General features: G+C 35.4%; 1 protein-coding gene across 1 annotated transcript in view; it reads right to left on the reverse strand.

Annotated features, from left to right (window-relative positions):
* Positions 1-17,369, reverse strand: part of LOC145678910 (compound eye opsin BCRH2-like) — a 152,835-nt gene that overhangs the window by 70,885 nt on the left and 64,581 nt on the right. The gene's annotated exons all lie outside the window — the stretch shown is intronic.

The following is a 17,369-nucleotide window of genomic DNA, read 5'->3' on the forward strand; positions in this document are numbered from 1 at the left end:
CGATCATTATTCTTCCACGGTAATCATACCACACAGCACCCAAAATTAGGGAAGACATACATATACAGAATAGAATAAGTATAGATTTGTAAAAGCATTTGGACTATTATTTCAAATCTGTTCATACTGACGCTGAAATTGTTCGAAGAAATACGGTTATTGTTAAACGCAAATTAAACATAACTTTCTTACAAGGCTGTCTATATTCTTTATTATAAATTAACGAGAAATGTTACAGTTTCGGAAGTATATCACTTCCTTCTTCAGACTACTACTCCAACTGAAATCATAGATAACATAAAATAATTTCTTATCTCTACCAATCAAGAATCATTTTTCATTTTTCATTAAAATTCAAAATATATGCCCATTGTTGTGACAATTTTAAACTCTTAACAGAAATAATACATTGTTAACTAATCTTTATATTTCTTTTAATATATATATTAACTAAATTAAATACCAATTAACTATATAAATATAGAAATTTTCTACCTAATATTCAATACTAACTTTTCTACCTGAATATTGATTACTAATTAACTACGTGAATATTGAAAAACATATAAATAAAATTTTACCCTATATTGTCCTTATATTCTACTTTTTCTCCTTTCTTCTTTCTTCTCTTTTCAAAATGTCTTCCCATTCTTCATTAATACTCAAACCACTATTCAAGTTCATAGCTTTAACGTACACTTCTTTTATCCTCTTCGCTTCTTTCCACTTCCTAACCAGTTGTCTCCCTTCATATTCCAATATTTTCGCTCCTTCCCAGTTTACTTCGTGGCCTGTTTCACCTACGTGCTTGTAAATGGCATTCTTGTCTCTCTTCAATCTTACATCATCTTTATGCTGTTTTAAACGTTCTTGCACTCTCTTTTTGGTTTCTCCTATATACACCTTATCACACATCCCACACGGTACTTCATATATCACTCCTTTCTTACACAATTCCACTGACGTTCTCATCTTTGTTTTCTTGATGATATCTATTATCTTCATTCCTCCTTCCCTGTACGTCTTAATACCTTCTCTCATAAGAATTCTTCTTATCTTCTCTGATATCACCCCTGCACTTTCAATACCATGCCATCTTTTCTTCTTGTTCTCTTCTTTCTCTTCTTCTTTCTCACTTTTCTTCCTTCTCTTCCTGCTCTTTTTCTTGTCCTTTTCACTGTAACCATTATCTTTCAATTGTTCTCATAGTCTTTCTATATCTTTCTCCTTTTGATCTTCCTTCGTATTTATCATTTTGATCTTCTCTTCCATATTCCTAATGAAATTCATTTTCGTTCCTTCATCGACATCACTTCTTTTATTGCAGTAAACTTCTGATGCACATTCTTTTTGAAACCACGATGTTATAAAATTTCCTTCCTTTGTTCTCTTTACTTTCATATCTAAGAAATTTATTACACCTTCTTTTTCTATTTCCTTCTCTAACATGATACCTTTTCTTTCATCATTCAAGAACGTTTAAAACAGCATAAAGATGATGTAAGATTGAAGAGAGACACGAATGCCATTTACAAGCACGTAGGTGAAACAGGCCACGAAGTAAACTGGGAAGGAGCGAAAATATTGGAATATGAAGGGAGACAACTGGTTAGGAAGTGGAAAGAAGCGAAGAGGATAAAAGAAGTGTACGTTAAAGCTATGAACTTGAATAGCGGTTTGAGTATTAATGAAGAATGGGAAGACATTTTGAAAAGAGAAGAAAGAAGAAAGGAAAAAAAGTAGAATATAAGGACAATATAGGATAAAATTGTATTTATATGTTTTTCAATATTCACGTAGTTAATTAGTAATCAATATTCAGGTAGAAAAGTTAGTATTGAATATTAGGTAGAAAATTTCTATATTTATATAGTCAATTGGTATTTAATTTAGTTAATATATATTAAAAGAAATATAAAGATTAGTTAACAATGTATTATTTCTGTTAAGAGTTTAAAATTGCCAGAACAATAGGCATATATTTTGAACTTGAATGAAAAATGAAAAAATGATTCTTGATTGGTAGAGATAACAAATTATTTTATGTTATCTATGATTTCAATTGGAGTAGTAGTCTGAAGAAGGAAGTGATATACTTCCGAAACTGTAACATTTCTCGTTAATTTATAATAAAGAATATAGACAGCCTTGTAAGAAAGTTATGTTTAATTTGTGTTTAAGATGGACACAAGGCCTTTTTATAAAAATATCTATGACGGTTATTGTTACAACAAAATACAATCTTTTACTATCGCCTACGTATCAATAATATCACCAGAACTTATTCCTAAGCAATTCTCTCGTTTAGTATTTAAAGAACGTGCTAGGATACTTTTAACATAAGTGTCTACACTGCCAGTGATAACGTAATCATGGTTGGATTATTTGGCTATTTTAGTATGAATACGAATTGGTGGTAGGCTTTCTTTTGGTTTCTGATCGAATAGACATTTTTAAGTATGCCACTTTACCAATGGTAAATCTTCCATTGCAGAGTTCTTGGAGAAATATGCCAAGTCATACAGGTTATAATAAAACCAAACGCATTTTAGGTTTACAAGTATTCTATTTCTTGTACTTAATTACAGGACAAAACTTTTTTCTATTACTTAATTCAATTCAATTAAATAACCTAAGTATTTAAAGAAAACATGTTTCTTTATTTTTTTAACGGGGTATTTTTTCAGCACAGAGGTTGTATGACGTGCAGATCTCAAGTATTACATTTGGGTCTAATCATATGAAGTGTTCGGGTAGTAATGGTGAACTCAACAAAGGATTCTTTCCTGACAATGCACCCTGATCGGTTCTGAAAATGCTTACCCAAGTTTTCATTGCCCATTTTGTTGGCGGTTGTTATTCATGTCCTAAATTAAATACGAAGTTATTGAAAGAAATATTTTTACACTATACAGCAAGGCCCTGGTCACATTCATCGTAGTATGTTGCATTCGTGGCGTGAGTTTCATTTGTTTTTGCTTATTAGAACACGTCGAAGTCAGAGCAAAAAACAATGGATAGTTGCAGAAGGTATAACACAACCAGCGAACGAGTGCGGGCGGCCGGTTTTGGTACTAAAATGCAAGCAGCAGTGTTTCTAACCAGACTACTTGTAATCAATCTATCACAGTTTTGTAATCAATCTATCACAGTTCTTTCCGTCTTGTTCGTAATAAACCACTCCACGCATATGCTCAAGTCAGGGGCGGAGCGATCGGGGCGATTGACCCCTTAGAATAGGATTTCTTTTTTATTTTAAAAATAAAACCTAAGAATTTTCACCTTTGTATTATAAATGTAAAATAAAACCTAAAATAGGTAGGCCTTATGTTTTTTTTGTTTTGTTTTACGTTGCAGAAGTCAAATAAAACAATAAATAGCAAGAAATTACTTACCTTGGCGTTCTTGCTAAAAAAAAAAAAAAAAAAGAAGAAGAAGAATATCCATCTTGGAAATCGCATGTGGCCATTTCTGTTCTAGAAATTGCAGACAATAGGTACTTCTCTTTTTCTACTTGATTAGGTTAGTAATTTTAAAAAAAAGATATTTCTGCCACATTTTGAAAACTTTCAAATAAAGTTTTCAAAATGTGGCGGAAATATCGTTTTTTTAAAAAAAAAAATACTAAACCAGGCTAAATAATGACAGAGATTAGACAAAGTTATCTTTATGTACCATCTCAATCAGGGGTGGACCCAGGACCCCTGGGGAGACGGTTAGAAGTGTTGCATTGACGGCGGAGGGGGAGCGATTAAAATGGGGTGCCTGATAATTGAAGGTTCCTTGTAACTCCAGTAAAATTCAGACAAAATCTCTGAATTACGTAAAAAGGAAAACATACAAAATACATTTTCAGGGTAACTCTTACAACCATTACGTTATTCTAAGATTAATGCTACTTCTGAAATTGATTAGAGCGAATATGTATTTGAATAACAAAACCATTTTCATAAGTTTTTCAAAGTATAAAGTTTGAAAAGAACGAAGTTTGTCTTACATTGTTATCTCATTGCTCAAAGATACCGGTGATGAAGTAATTGGCTGGAAATCAATCGGCCGTTTCTTACATCAATTATAAAGAAGATGAGTGCCAATGTTAGATATGTCAGTTCAGTATTTTAGAAAAAAGCCACTCAACCTCTTGCAACCATGCGTAGCGCATTTTAATACTTACACTTGAAACAAAAATACAACTGAATAAAGACGATTGACTTTGCCTTTGAATTTCATATGTGAATAACAATATAGGACTTTTCAGATAGAGGACAGGGAGGAGCAGGTTTTATTAAACAAGACCGTACATCTGATATGTTTGAACTATAGGCAACTTGTGTTTACGGGCTAAACTCTGTCCTCTGAAATCAATCGACAAATACCTTTAAGATGTTCAACAGAATAACGTGTCAGCATTATTATATACTACAGACACAAATATAAGACTAGGCTCCCAAGTTTCAAAATTATATTGTGTGTGAAAACAGTTAGTAGATTTAATTCTTTGTCACCTGATAGCTAAAACCTGAGAGAAATTCATAGTTAGTCCAGAGGTAATTTCTTTCCTCATAAATAAAATTTATTGTGTGCTGAAACAATGATACTTTCTCTTACATTACCCATACGCTGATGTTTTATCAATACTTTTATTCGAACTCTACCAAAGGGTTGGATTTCTATAACGTCCCATGATTATGTTGTTTATGCTAGAGGAGACAGATGATTAATGAAAGTGAAGGATTGTAAAATTAAATTTTGGTCTCCCAATGGGAATCAAACCCAGAACCACATACAATAAAAGCACATGCGCTGGCCAATAGACCAGCGGAAAGGACTTTCACAGTTCTCGACAGGAAACGTTTCGCCTGGCTAAAACTCGAAAGAACAATTTATTTGTCAATCGATAAACATAACTTAAACAGCAGCATCATGAGCCTTAACTTTAACTTGATTTAAACTTACAGTTACAAGATATTGCGCAAGACTCTAAGCTATCAACCCAAAATTAATTTTTTAGTCACTGACATTGTCATTCCTGCGTTTTACAGGCTACTACTGTTTTATAATGAAATCGATTAAAACGTAATCAATTTTTATACAATCTCCTTAATACACGGTAGAAGCCCACTGAATTGTCAACTGTGCTATGTTGTTCTTAAATTGGTAATTTCCATTCATAAATCACTATTCACAATACATCTGCATTACTGCAGGAATGGTTCACTACAATACATACATAAGTTACGGCGTTTTTTTATTAAGCGTAAAGAGATTAGACTATGCACATCATCTAAACTGCAACTTTCAAAAACCGTTGGATACACTGCAAAGTGAAACTCTCCGCTCCCCTGTCCCACCGCGCTTGCCATAAAACTGATGTAAACACAACAGCAGCGCCATCCTCCCAAAACCGCACAGCTATCCTGGTCAGGTAATAAGTTAATATTAATTATTGTCACCTTGAATTTCTATTGAACTTGTTTCACATGATTTTTAAATTGAAATAGAATGAGTCTTCATTTTTACATTAATAAAAAAAATTTCGTAGTAATCGTAATTTTGTAGCATTCTTTTATTTTCCATTACCCACATTTGTTGCCAATGAACAAAAATGGCTAGGTGAAAATTCTTTCGAGATAGTCATTCATTATTAAAAGTTTGGAGTCAAGTTTCATGCGTTTTATAGTTTCTGTTAAAAATAAATATTATATTCAGTATTATAATTAATATAATATGAGAAAAATAATCTTTATTTAAAAGTACAGGATGTTCCAAAATGGTCTTTCCAATTTTGACTGCGTATAAGTAAAAAATGGGGATAGATAGAAAAGTGTGGTTTGCGGCATAATATTTTCACATACACTTAGTTTTGTTCTATACCAATATCCCCCCCCCAAAAAAAAAATCTTTCTTCTATAATTTCTTTCGTTTTTATGTTCGCAAGTGAGATATTGACAAAAATGGCCACCCGCCAAGAGATGGCACAGTGTGTGGAAGAATGAATAGAGACCAGATCTTCCATCTAGGTCCAGCGGAAATTCCGGACACGTTAAGAGTACACCCCATCACGTCTGACTATCTGTCAGTGGTACACGAGGTTCAGGAAAATCGGAAGTATGGAACGGGCCCAAAGGCATTTCTCCGAAGCCTAACAAGTTGCAGCTGTTACATGCACTTCAATCTGATGACAGCCAAAGCGCAAAGCGTTTGCAATTGAGATTATCAGTCACAGCGATGAGGACCCACGCTTTCTGACAAAGTTGATGTTCTCGGACAAAGCGTGTTTCATATGTCCAACATACTAAACCGATACAAATGAGGATGTGTGGCTCAGAAAAAACCCACGTAAGCCATGAAATTGTCCAAAAGTAAACGTGTGGTGTGGTCTGCTTCATAACCGCGTGTCGAACCATTCTTCTTTTCAGAGGCGTCAATCACCATGACTATTTATCTGGACATATTGGAACAGTTCGCATTTTCATAGGTCGTACACCTGCCACCTTGCTGCAGCAGGACGGTGCCCCTTCTCACTGGGCCACGATCATTAGGAGCGCTTGGACGAAATATTTCCAGGTATCTAGACTGGTTGAGGACAACTCAGTGCCTGGCTCCCCAAGTCTCCGGACATCACTCGACTAGATGTTTTTCTTTGCGGCTTTGTGAGGGATGTGGTATACAAGACCCAATGCAGGACCTGCAGGAACTGGGAGTTCGCATCGGCGCACATTTAATTCTCTAGTTGTAGTGATTTACGTATAAACTTTAATTGTTGACTATCTGATCGTGTTTCGAACATGTCCACATGGAAAAGTAGAAAGTAGAACTTGATACTTGTATTTTGTCTTTCACTATTATACTATAGCCCTATACGTTTTATGATTATCTCCCCTGTACACACACACACACACACACACACACAAATATATATATATATACACGATGGCTGACAATAAAGTAATGAGAATTGTTGGAAAAAAACAACTTTACTTACATTTTTAACCAACCACATGTGATCACCTTCCCTTGTGCCTGCACACACTTACTTTATCAGCGTTTCCATTCTTGGTAGCATCACTGGAAGTCATCTTTTGGGATGCCTGCCAAAGCCCTTGTTACACCTGTTTGAACGTCTGTTTCTGCTTCAAAATGGTATTCTTTAAGAACTGTTTTCACCTTTGGGAACAGACAAATCACACAGCACGATGTCCGGTGAATAAGGAAGGTGTGGTATCACTGTAATTGATATTGATGCCAAATACTGCCGAACAGACAATGCCGTATGGGCTGGTGCATTATCGTGATGAAAGATCCAGGTGTCAGCAATCTCGGGACGAAGACGACGGAAGCGTTTTCGAAGTCTTTCAAGATTTTCTATGTAGAAATGTTGATTTGCTGTTTGGTTTAGAGGTACCCGCTCTTTATGGACAATTCTCCTGGAGTCAGAAAAGCACACAAGCATGCATTTTACCTTGGACTTCGACATGCGGGCTTTCTTTGGTCGTTGCGAATCTTTGACATTTCGTTTCGGAGTCATATTGAAAACACCAACTTTCATCACCAGTGATAATTCTGTTCAGTAAATCCGGGTTAGATTCCACTTGGTCCAACAAATCAGCTATCACAGTCTTTGGGTCATCTTTTTGTCGCATTCCCAAATTTTCAGTTAATAGACGCAAGCTTCCGGTACGTTACCGCGGCAGTCTTATCAAGTTTCATGCAGAAGGAGATTGCGTAGCGCTGCTCAATATTACGTGCTTCCATAGTTGTGACAGGTGTCCAACACACACCGTACTCTTCAACATCTAACTCCACAATGAACAATATTTTGTGAGTGCCACGTGTCGTGCTAGTGGAGCAGGCCCAAGGCCACACGCTAGCGGAGGTTTCAGCATGCAGGGTTGCCAACATCAGCTGAAAAACATTCTCATCACTCTATTCTTGGACCTCGTATATATATAGGCAAGTTATTTGTCTTAGTGTTTCTATTTCATTGTATTGATTTGACATTATCTTTAAAATTTTTTATGTTCAATATAACTGACATTATGATTTTTCCTTTTAAATTTTGTATGTGTCTGATTCTTACGTAAATATATTCGATATAACAACGCAGTGTTCATTACCAACATTTGTAGCAGGTAAACATCCGCACATTTGTTGGCAGTAAACATATAGTCCTATTCATTTGTGCTCATTGTCCACATATGTGAGCAACCCATCATTGTGTTACGGGTAAAGTCATTTCAATAAAAACATCATTTTGTAGGGTATGTGTAGACTCCATGAAATACATATTGGCTTATCACAGGAATAAGTTGTGGTAAAAATAAAATGTCCATCATAAGCGAATCATTTCCAAAGGCCAAAACATGAAAACTATAATACTAAATTATCGCTGTCCGCAACCAGACATCATTGGCATCGCTCAGACAACCAACGTTGCCAACCCAAGGATCCAAAATGGAAATTAGTAAAACACTGTTGAACAACAAATCTATAAGTATTAATGTAATTCTGAGTTATCTAATTAAAGAAACATTTAAGATTAAGTTTAAATCTATTGCACTAACTTGTATGCTTTATTCGAAACTATAAGCCACACACCATTTTTGTTCATGAATATTTGAGGTTTTAGGATAAAGATTAAGGAAGATAAAAGATATTTTTGTATTCACCTTTATTATTCCAATCTTGCATCCCGTATACAGTAAAATTAAATTGCAAATGATAATAATAATAGTTTATCGAAATTAAATTGTATTAGCAAATATAATGTATACTTAATATCAAAAGCTGTTCATTTACATTTGGTTGACCTTACATGCTATTTACAGAGTAGTTTAAAATATGGAAAGATTCCAATAAAAGACAGGATTTATAAAGCTTTGCAAGAGTAATATTGTCGATTAGTAGTACAGGCTGGGGAACAACTTTTAGAACATGTGATGTCGATGGTCGCCATCTTGAAATACATAATTTTGAATTCACTTTCATTTTCTTAAATAGAAACCATATGTTGTAATGCCTTGTTCTCATCTAAAATTATTTCAGAAATTAAAATACATGTTCGATTTTGCATTATCACTTACCATAACGAAGTTATGACTTTGTTTGGTTTTCACAAAGTCAGTCACATACCACATATTTTTCCCAACGAAGGGATGAGTTTGATGTGTTTTCCGTTCATTTGAATTGTCAAATTCATTATTTGTTTCCATTCATCCAAACCTTTGCTCAAAATGCTTTCAGGTATTCTTGTACAGGCATTTGTTATGAGTTCCTTTAGGTGGCTAATATCCCGAATTTTCATTGAATACACAATGGACTTGAGATATCCCCAAAGATATAAATTAAGGGAAGATAGGTGGGAGGAAGTTTGTGACCACTCCACAGCGCGAGTCTACTGTTTCACGATTGGGAAACTGCATATCCAAATGTTCACCAACACAATTTCCATAATGCGGAAGGGCACCATCGTGTTAGTAGAAGACATGGAATATCCTTTCTTCTAATAAGAGAGATAGCAAGATATTTTCTTCCAATATACGACAATATTCAATTGCTGTTAAGGTGCCATTGATAAACAAAGAACCCACAACACGGATCCCCACATACCATACCATAGCACCAATTTTCCAGGAATGCCAAAAATAATGCTTCACGCCAGTGGTGATTAGTGTCCGACCAGTAACAAACATCCCTTTGTTCATCTCACCTGAAAGCAAAAAAAAAAAAAAAAAAAAAAAAAAAATGCCTCATCTCTGAACAAGACGTTCTAGGCGAAACGGGAATTTTGGCACATTTGCCCTGTTTCCCCTATCGTGAGTTCCAAACGCCGATAGAGGTCATCCTCTAACAGAGGTGCTGATGCACTTGTAGCATTTAAGGGTGCCACTTGTGCAGGGACAAAACACGTATGATGGATGGTTGCTAAATACCGCGAATACTGCTAATAACGTTGTTCCGCCAGTTGCCGTGCAAGACCTAACGGATTTTGGTTTGTTGGCTACAGATCCTGTTTCCCTGAATTTCGTGATCAACTTGCTTACTGTTGTATGGTTAAGTGGTACCTAATCTAGGTGATGGTTGTTAAAATCATCAACGACTCTCGTGCTACGTTGTTTTGACATCATAATGGTCTCAGTGCGTTCTACCTGTCTCAGAGCTATGCTATCTTACTCACCTGAAAGATACCACAAAAACCAGTTATTGCTTTGTTATGATAAGTGATAAAGCAAACCCAAAATCAACGTTGAATTTCTGAGAAAATTTCCGATGACAATAAGGTATCACAACATATGGTTTCTATTTAAGAGAATGAAAGTGAATTTAAAATGGATGATTTTAGGATGGTGAGCATGGACGTCATGTTTCAAAGATTTTCCTCATCTGCACTTCTAACCTACAGTGTTATTTTTGCAATTCGTTTATACTCTTGCATTTTATTTGGATGTTTCCACACTTCTGGACCGCCCTGTGTAATATTCTACATTAATAAGAGAGAAAGAAATCAGACATCAGTAAATAACTCAGAATATGAGAAAGAAGAGGTATTGGCTGAGGCAGATTCACCAATGACTGATTTAATTTAATATTGTTTCAATTGCCAATCAAATTCAAATTTAATGTATCGCGATTCTTGTAGTTCAATATCTTGTAATTAAGAAAAAGATGCTGACAGTGTAAATTGAAATATCTTATAACCTGAGTTTTGTTAAGGGTTTTTACACTGTTATAAATAGTGATTACACACACAAGGGACACGTCAAGGAATCCAAAAACTGTGAAATAGCACATTGTGAGAACGGTCAATGAAAGACAAATAGAGAATACAAGACCACTTTACGTTTGAGTAGAACCTTACCGCCAACTGAAAGTTAGTCGAACAGTTAAGTCGCGCTGGAATCTTTTGAATGCAACAGACAAGAAGATGAAACTAGAAATAAAATACCACATGCGGTTGAAGTAGCTCTAATCGAAAGTAGGAAGTCAGATGTACTGCTTAAAAACAGAATTATTAATTCTTGCTTTCAGTCTACGTACGCTCTCTATATTCATGTAAGGCTACAGATACCGACCAAAAGTGCGTTCTTACATTTTCAATTCTCTTTGGTGTTGTACGTGGTTGCACGTTACGTAACAGTAACATTTCATGTAACACGGCGTATGACATTTTTCGGAACCACAGCAATAAAAATTATACAGCAGAGACGTGCACAACAACCAAGCTTCATTGCTAGGGTTAGAATGTTTAACTGTGTACCTTTTTTCTTTTCTAGAGCTTGAAATGGAACTCATTGTATCAGATTTTGCATCCAGATGGGAACAGAAATAATTTTTCAACACATTTCTTCCCTCACTGGATCCTATATCCCTTTTCTCTATGATGAGCCCTTTAACCCCTAATCTGCTCTAATCTCCTTTTCTCTCCTTTTCACTGCCACATTCTATAGCATTAAAGAAAAAGAATAAAGCAGCCTCCGTTGAAAATTGTCCTTAAACAAGCAGTTTTCTAAAGACGAAACTTACAAGAATGTAATACTCATTTGTGTGTCCACTCAATAAGGATAATCGCCCCATTTTCAAGCAATTTATCGAAATATTAACACGAACATCAGTACTTTAAGAAAAGAATGAACCAAGCTAGGAAACTATGCAAAAATTATTTAGAGATGTAGAAGTCATACTACGTGAAACCACAGATTTGTTACAATCGTTTTCACGTTTCTCTTCACAGGTGAGGAAATAAACCTCTTTAGCCAAAACCAGCTACCAAAACAGCCGAAACCAGCATTGCACCCGACGAAGGTTATCCTGCGTGTTTGGTGGACTGCTCGCAGCATCGTGCATCGGGAACTGCTACCAGCTGATCAGAGCACCAATGCAACTGTGTACTGTAAGTATTTGAGCTGTATTCAAAAAAAAACTCAAACCTCTGGAGCCAGTACTTCTGAATCGCAAAGGGGTCTTCCTGTTACAGGGCAATGATAAGCTTCACGTGGCTAGGATGACCCGGGGACTTGGATGGGAAACACTATTGCAGTCACCATACTCCCCGAACATTGCACCGTCCGATTATCATCTGTTTCAATCCTTGAACTATCACCTTAGAGGATGCCAGTTCAAATCCCTAGTAGAGGTACAAAATGCACCTGATATATTCTTCGCTTCACGGCCCATCAAGTTTTACCGAGATTAAATTCATGGCCTTCCAGAAAGTTGGCAGAAGATCGTCGATGCAGATGGGAGCTATTTTGATCTTCCATGAACGTTTTATGTGACATAACGATGGTCGAAGGTGGTGGGTGAAAAAGTGACAGAACTTTCTCAGTTACCTTTATACAACACTTTTATTCTTCTTCCTTGTCTGTGGTGACGACTAATATAGGAGTATAAACCGTTCTCTCTTATATATGCACACACATACACTATTCAAAACATATTTTAAAGAAAACCGCCGATATTTAAAGAAAAGAACAAGAAAATGATTGTTATGATGATTCTTATACAAGTATAGATCTTTGCTATTTTTCAATATCTTATCATGAACCTCCAGACATTTATGTCAGCGTCCTACAATCGTCTGTATACCTTTGTGTGAAAGTCTGCAGCCTGAGAATGCAGCCAGTCCAGAACTGATGTCTTGAGGACTTCACTGTCGTTGAAACGCTTTGATACAAGACACATGTTCAGGTGAAGAAAAAGAAAGAAATCGTTGGAGGCAAGGTCGGGCTGCAAGGGGGTTGACTGAATAGTTCTCATCAAAATTTCTGAATTGTCTCAACAGTACGAACTTGTGAGTAGGACTAGCTCAGGAAGTAATGCTCCCGGAAGTAGAAACGAAAAACAAAGTTCTGATTGGTTGGCGTTATCCATTTCTTGCCACGTTGCATTCAAATAGCAGAAATCAAACGGTTGTTGTTATGGGTTTTCGTGGCCGAGTGGACTAGCGCTATATACTAATAACGAAAATCAATTTTGGTGTGAGTTCAAACCCGGCCCGAGGAAAGTTTTTTTACATTTGTTTACATTTTTATAACACTTTTTAAATTAAAATAATATGAAAATAATACTCAAAAAAGTGATTTACTTACTTTTGTGGAGATTAGTAGTAGTAGTAGTAGTAGTAGAAGGAACGGGTTAGAAGCCCTGTAGGGCTCGTTTTGTTCCCATTGTACTCCATGATATACGGCTCGTTTTGTTCCCCTTGTACTCCATGATATAAATTTTGTGACCAACTTAAAACAACTGGCTAGGATAGCGCGTAAAACAGCTGGCTAGAGTAGCGCGCGAAAAAACTTACTTCCGGGAGCATTACTCTCCCGAGCGGGTCGTGTTGTGAGTGGGTGGGAGTTGTCATGAAACAGAAGAAAAGAGTAGCATTTTTCTTCCACGATTATGGATAGCAGATTATTCAGTATTTGGCAGTTTACATCTGTTTGTTCGTCCTGGTTCCAAGAATTCCGTGAGAATCGCACCGTTTTGGTACCGAAACACAGTTGCCATGTTTTTGTGAACTGAATGTATTTCAATATATTTACTTTAGGAGAGCCAGAATACCACCATTGCATTGATTCTGCTTCGAGCCGCCAGTGGTGTACGATATCCAGGTTTCTTCCCTCTGATTATGTGAGAAGGAAGGTCATGTCATCCCCATCATTCACCCAGGAAGCCATAAAATCACGTGCAGCTGTCATTCGTTGCTCTTGGTGAACGTCTGTCATTTTTTCGCACCTATCTTGCACACAGTTTGTGATAATTCAGCTTGTCAGACACAGTTCGATAAACTGTTTTGCAAATACTTTTGGAAACTCTTTGGCGAGTTTAGTTATTGTGAACCGGCGATTAGATCGCATTTTCTTGCTAAACATGTTCCCCCAGATTGTCCGTCAGAACACTAGGCTTTCCGCTATCCTCATCGTCATGAACATTTCAACGCCCTTCCCGAAAATCTCTGCACCATTGCTCTTCACTAGCTCATTTCACTAGCTCATACACAAAGTTTCGTTCTAATTTTTCGTGTCCTTTACACACATCTGACATACTGTTACTAATACTTTTGACATTTCGTGACCAAAGGTTTGGAGGGGTCCGTGCTCCACCTGACTGTTTATTCCAGGAAAATAGAAAACCCATATTCCGTCAGTTTATGTCTACAATATCTGTGCACAATTTCATTCACATCGGTTCACCTCTTCTTACCTTTCAGGCGTCAACTTTCAAAATTTTGAGTTGGGGCTTTTCCCCCTAGAACCGTTTTTCCGCAGAAAATAAAAAAAGTATTAGTTTATTTTTTGCGTATTGTTCATACATGAAGTGTCGTTGCAATTCTTCATGTCCTTTACACACATGGGAAATATTATTACTAACACTTTTCATATTTCATGATCAGAAATTTGGAGGGGCTTGTGCCCCACCTAACCGTTTTTTCGAGGAAAATAAAAGCCTCATTCCCTCATTCCCTCATTTTACGTCTGCAATATTTGTGCACAATTTCGTTCACTTTGGTCCACTTATTTTTGCCTTTTGGGCGTCAACTTTCAAAATTTTGGGTAAGGGCTTTTGCCCCCAAAAACCTTTCTCCGCAGAAAATAAAAAACACGTATTCGTTTCGTTAGTATCTACCTGCCAAATTTTATCGAAATCGGAGTGGTACACTTCGGAAGTGTTACTTGTAAGAATATACCGTAATGCCATTGATAACAGGTGGAATTAAAGAACACTTTTAAATGGAATTACATTTCGTTTCCGTTCAGTTTGGGATTACAATTTTGTTTCCGTTCTGTTTATAACGTTAATGTATTAGAACGATACACTGATTTCCATTTGCTATTTTTGTTATGTGATATACGTAGCAGACAGGTTTCCTTACATGTCTCTAGAAACTATTTTTTTGATTTCGTTTGTGTTATAATGCAGTTTGTTTAAAGTAAACCAGTTTATAAATGAAAAGTAAGAAAAGTTTAAGAGAAATACAGAACTGTTGCATTATTATGATTATTATTATTATTTATTATTATTATTATTATTATTATTATTATTATTATTATTATTATTATTATTATTATTATTATTATTATTATTATTATTGATATTTTTGAAACATTAGAATTACGTGCTTACGAAGATTCGTGTTGGGCCCCTCCGAAAAGAAAAGCTAGATACGTGCCTGCACTGAATGATAGGCGTATGAGTCATGATGTAGACGAGTGTACTAGGCGATAGAGTCCGGAGCATCAAAAACAGACTAAGACCACAACTTGCAGTTCCTCTTGCCGATTGATGCTACTTTGTACCTGCTATGTCATGTCGGATAATACGGTATGTGGAATAAACGAAGGTCAGATAAACGAGACCATGGCGTATTGATGTTTCATGCACGTAAACCTGTAAAATATTTGTGCAGAAAGCATCTTTCACTCACTAGCTAAATTTGTGGGTATGATCACACATCTTGCCTTATAAAGTATGGAAAACCTAAAGAAGACCAAATTCAATAATTTTCTATAGTTTTCTTTATTTAATAACGGGAAATTTGTTCATTTCATAACAATAAATCACGTTTCATACTGAGATGTCTGTTTCTGTCTAGATTTAGTTTTCATACTTTATTGAAGACATTTTTTTAAAGAAAAGAGGATGAGAATAGAAGCTATAGCTACAACAGCATAAACTGAAAAGAATCGCTATTACTAATAGAACACTAATTCTAAATAAATACGTCATCAGAAAAAACAAAAAAGTTATTTCCTTATTATATTGTTTCGGTTCTTATTAACATAAAAATTATACACATCTGTAATGTTTTGTAAAAAAAACGAATCGGATGGGATTCGATATGGTGTCAAAACAGTATAAGAATTACCAGTCCGCCACTCTACCCACTTGACCACACAGACTCTCTTTTGTTGCCTGTTTTTCTCTTAACAAATAAATGCGCATGGCTATAGAGCATGTCACTTCCAAACTTAAGACAACAGTTTTTCTCTTTGTTTCTATATTTCCGTACAACATCTTGGTTACAGAAGTTTACCTACGTGAATAAAGAGTACGAGAAAGAATTTCAGATTTGTATGTGTCGCCAAAAGTTACTTGAAATGATTGCATTATGCATTATATAGCCACTTTCCATTTAAAATGCTGGATCTAAATCCCAGATGGCAGTCTTCAAAATAACAGTTATAATGATATTATCATTCCCATTTCCACTTCTCAGGATGTGATCTCCCTTTTTTCTGTGATTTTTGAAATTACAAATATGTATTCATGCACTAGCTCTAAGTTTGTTCAACGTAGTACTAGGAAGCAAGTGTAGTATGGTATTTACTTATTTAGTAATGAAGTTTATTTATAGTGGACTGTATTATTTATAAAGTTTAAGATTACACATGCTTAGTGTGAGAAGGAACACGTAATATTAAGCATATGCTATCTATGATACTAATGTTCATTAATTTAATAATGGACAGGATTGATACAACTGTATGTTTCAAAATGAGTAATTTATCAAGAATGCGACGGAATAAAAATATTTTCATAAATAAAGTATTACCAGGAAGATTGAAGACTTATTTTGAAAATCATGAATACTTTTGTACATCAACGATAGCAATAACATTTTATGTAAGGATATACAAAAGCAATGAAAAACTGATTCTCTTCCGTTCGTTCGTAGGTAGCCGTATTCATCACAGATAGAGATCTCGAAAATTGGTAAGTTGCTACCTTTCAAAGTTGTATACTTAAACTTGAGAGAGTTCTAAAGAAATTGATAGATAAGTCTGTAAGCTCATTTCCATTCAATTAGTTAAGACAAAAATAAACACAGTTCATGAGATGTTATATTAGTTTACTTGGTAGTCAAGTTCACTCTCGTGCGAATAAAAACAAAATTTTATCTTTCTATATTCTAACATTGTGGCTCAACGATACTTACATTACTTTCCAAGTATGTGCAGTATTTCATTTTCATTCACGTCTTTCTTTTTCATTCTTTTCTGTGTAAGAATATTAAAATTCATAAAGAAAAGTTATATAAAACTCGAATATGTATTTCCAGTAATTCGGTTCCAGCAATTCCATTATGTACATAAAACAAATTCAACCATCCATCATATTTCCTTTTTTTCTTTTGTTTAATTCCAACTGCAAGTTTTTATTGTTTTCTAAAAATAGAAATGTTCCGTTCTTCACAGAATTTGAAATATGACAAGCAAAAAGAATAAGAGAAGCATTTATGTAAGGGCAAATATATTTTCTACAGGGATATTAAACACTTCTAGTGGTTTGTTCGTTAGCATAAATTATTTTATTGTTTGTAGTTTTGGGTTCGATTCCCCGCGAGACCATATATGGCTCGTACTCATAACTTTCTA

Source organism: Thermobia domestica, chromosome 1 (assembly GCF_964235325.1).
Source record: "Thermobia domestica chromosome 1, izTheDome1.hap1.1, whole genome shotgun sequence".
In the NCBI taxonomy this organism is placed as follows: domain Eukaryota; kingdom Metazoa; phylum Arthropoda; class Insecta; order Zygentoma; family Lepismatidae; genus Thermobia; species Thermobia domestica.